The sequence below is a fragment of the Saccostrea echinata genome, unplaced genomic scaffold (assembly GCF_033153115.1).
Source record: "Saccostrea echinata isolate AGI-Se365-2 ecotype Australia unplaced genomic scaffold, CSIRO_AGI_Sech_v1 ptg000066l, whole genome shotgun sequence".
Taxonomy (NCBI): Eukaryota; Metazoa; Mollusca; class Bivalvia; order Ostreida; family Ostreidae; genus Saccostrea; species Saccostrea echinata.
Genome location: NW_026889815.1, coordinates 230,554 through 234,615, shown reverse-complemented (window position 1 = coordinate 234,615; position 4,062 = coordinate 230,554). Strand labels below are relative to the sequence as shown.

At 33.6% G+C, this 4,062-nt stretch overlaps 1 pseudogene; it reads left to right on the top strand.

Moving 5' to 3' along the window:
* Positions 1–669: 669 nt before the first annotated feature.
* LOC133176105 (uncharacterized) lies at positions 670–1,835 on the top strand (annotated as a pseudogene).
* Positions 1,836–4,062: the final 2,227 nt, after the last annotated feature.

The following is a 4,062-nucleotide window of genomic DNA, read 5'->3' as shown; positions in this document are numbered from 1 at the left end:
GTATGTCCAGGCGGCGCAACCTCGAAAATTGCGTTTTTTCTACCTGAGTGTAACTGAGAAAAACTCTTTTAAACTTAACATTTGCCATACAAAAATCCTGTCAATTCAGGCATTTGGTATGAAACAATTGTTCCGTAAATTTACAATTTTTATCTTATTCTGTAATTTATAACAAATTTTATCGTAAATTCATATGGACTGTCCAAACAATTAAGGGCTTGAAATGACGTCAAAAATAAGAAGGGGTTTCTTTTTCCAACATTCTATAATGTTTCGCCCCTAGATAAACTAGTATAGACCTAGGAAATGTTTAAACGGTCTACAGAAAAAAAATCCATCCAGAGTACTTGTTTATAAATGCCGAAAAAGATTCAGAGAGATAAGAGATGCACAGTCAATGTCGAATCCGGGTCTTCAAAAGCCATTCACGTCGAAAAGTGACGTTGATTATGTATGGTAGATATTGAACTCCGACAAGCAAAATATGCTGGTAAAATCAAGTGAGGATCTTTCTATATGTATAGATCCACTTATAATATTATATAACTTTGTGAAATCCGGTAATCTGATTGGTCAATACGAAGTCATTATTTTTTGATAATGACCGCTGAAAGCGAATATTGACTCGCACGAGCTGTCTCGTTTTCACTTTCGCTTCAGTCAAATATGGCATCGAAAGACACGAAAGCTCGCAAGTTTGCGAGTTGTAGTGAGGAAGATTTAAAAGATATAGTGAAGAACTCTGAGGCCGAGAATACAAAACGATTAACAAGGATATCTGTTAACATTTTTCGGGAATACTTACTTTCTAAACAAATCAGTGCAGAATTTGAAGGCCTAACGCGTGAAGAACTTGATCGTCTGCTGGGGAGATTTTATGTTGAACTTCGGAATAACAAAGGGGAAATGTACAAAAAAAACACTCTCTTATCATATCGTCAGGGTATACAGAGATTTTTGCAATCTATTCGACCAGACGTTGACATTATCAAGGGACCAGTATTCCGAGAGTCGAACCAGTTTTTCAAAGGTAGGACTCCCGATTTTCAGAAATACTATCAGCTTACAAAGATATATTAATTTCACGAATTATCTACTCATTGAGCATACTCGTGTTGGTATTTATTTATGAGATATATTTAGAGGATTGAAAATTTTTTTTTTTAACAAAAAATAGGGATGACAATGGAGTTAAAGAGGCAGGGGCAGGCTAACATAGACCACCATCCTCCAATATCTGATGCTGACTTGATAAAAATGTATGACTACCTTTCAAGCTCTGACTCGGCCCAGGTGTTGCAACACAAGGTAAACTTTAAAATTGATTGCGGCAAATGGTCATATAATAGATAACAAGCATCTATTAATACTTTATTTTGATATATGATAGGTCTTTGTGGACATCATGATGCACTTTGGCAGAAGAGGCCGTGAAAATTTAAGAACTCTGCGACGAACAGACTTTTCTGTTACTACTGACGGAGAGGGATGTATGTATGTGGAGAAAATTCGAGATGAACAAACAAAGAATCATCAAGATGACAGCTGCAAAGCAGAAGGCAGAATGTATGAAATTAGAGGTATGTTCTAATACTATATTTAAGTTCACAAAAAAAACAGTGTTTTCTTAAAATTGTAAAAAAAAAAAAAAAAAAAAAAAAAAAAAAAAAAAAAAGAAGGTAATTATTAATTTTTTTTTTTAGATAGTGACCGCTGTCCTTTGAGGAGCTTTGTAAAACTAGTCCGAAGGTTGAACCCACTGTGTCCCTTTTTATTTCAGCAGCCGCGTGTGGTACCAAAGGATAACGTACACTTCAATAATGTAGTGTTGGGGCACAACAAGATTGGTAACATGATGAGTGTCATCAGTGAGGCAGCCTCCTTGTCGAGACGTTATACAAATCATTCTCTCCGGGCAACCACTGTCCACATTTTAGACGAAGCACGTGTGCCAAGTAGACATATCATGAGTGTTACAGGGCACAAATCTGAAAGTTCTTTGAAGACTTACTCGGGCCAAACAACCGAAAGTACAAAACGTTTAATGTCAGAAACTTTAAGTGCACGTTCAGGAGTCGTGTCATCGAATTCCAAGTCTAAAGCATCATCCACCATTACCCAGGCTCCGTTGGCTACCAATGCTAATTTTGATATTGGTTTCCCATTGCCAAAGCCATGTTCTCCAACTTTGACAACTTGCAATGATCAAGCAACCTTGAATGATGGTTTAGACAATATTTATGCAAATATTCCCATGCCAAATGTACCTGTTTTACCAACCATGTACAATTGTTCAAATGTAACAATCACCTACAATATCAGTTTTAAGAATAATCAGTAGACCAAGTATATTGGTGAAATCAGTAAAGGAATGAAATAATTCAGGAATAATTATTTCAGTGTTGTTACTGTTATTATTTTGATTTTTATTATTGTTATTGTTACACATTGACCTAGGTCGATATACTCCATGTATCTTCGGTCAATATCTGTCATCCTGGGTCATTATAAATGCATATTGACCTACATTGAGTCCATATTTGTATAATATTATATGCATTGAAAACAGCTGTTTATGCCATTGTAAAGTCATATAAACAAGACAGGTTCAAGTTTTTATTTAACTACAGGGAATCTGATCAAGATTAGTGTATGAGGTAGAGGGAGCGGACATAATGAAACTAAGTAGCGATAGCGCCGATTAATCATATAATGTCTTTTTTATCTTATAATAATTTGGCAAACTATCAACGTATAAGGTTTAAATTTTTCAACATTTCTTAAATTTTTGTTGTTTTATGTTCCTTGTAAATTTTGTAAGCACAGACTTCATAGTATTTATTTTATCGCATCAGTCCACGACCTTTTTAATAACCCCTCGTATATATACATAAATTTTAAATTTCACATTATTTTTCAACTGAGTTCGACGTGTAAAGGATAGCCCCATATTAACATGTTTTTCTTTTTATACCAAATTTAAATGAAGGAACAAATTTTCACTAGGCACTGTTGTTATATAAAAAAGGATAACCACATTATGTTGCCATTAAAAACATATTTTCTTTGGAAAAACATGAAAAATGTTATGTGAATTTTTCACTCATATGGAGACGCCACCACTTGCCGGTGGAGATGCGCAAATTTTGTCCTATACTCGGCACTTACGGCCATTGAACAGTGAGGGATCTTTTTCGTGCCAGCACCTACTGCGACACGGGACCTCGGTTTATACGGTCTCATCCGAAGGACCGGTCTCCACGTCCCACAGTGGGATTCAAACCCGCGACGTAAGGATCAACTCCTTAGTTCGCGACTCTAGAGCAGACGCTCTAACCACAGCGCCACGCGGGCGACCAAACGAATTATGAGCCGTGTGCAAAATCAATTGACACATTCTGTAATTAAAGATAGCGTAATCGTAGGTAGATGGATTCAACGTGTTTTCATGTAACGTTATGAGTAAGTGGTTGTCAAGCACTTTTTTAAAATCATCATAACGGTAAAATTCAAAATACTTTCAAATTGAAATCGGTGAAATTTTTTTTAAACGACAATATACTAAAAGTCCACAATGCTATAAATAGAATAGCATACATGTGCATCACACTTTCTTAGTTTGATTTTTATGGCATGTCAAAAATGTAATATTCGATTTTTTCCATTTTTATTGTATAATTTTCCATTTTTATTATTTAATTTTCTATTTGCATTGTATAATTTTCCATTTGTTTTGTATAATTTCTCATTTGTTTTCTATAATTTTTCATTTGTTTTGTATAATTTTTCATTTGTATTGTAAAATTTTTATTTGTATTGAATAATCTTTCATTTGTATTGAATAATTTTTCATTTGTTTTGTATAATTTTAATTTGTATTGTATAATATCTATTGTATTCTATAATTTTCCATTTGTTTTCTATAATTTTTCCTTTGTATTACGTAATTTTTCATTTGTATTGTATAATTTTTATTTGAATTACATAATTTTCCATATGTATTCTATAATTTCTATAATTTTCCATTTGTATTCCAGAATTTACCATTTGTATTCTATAATT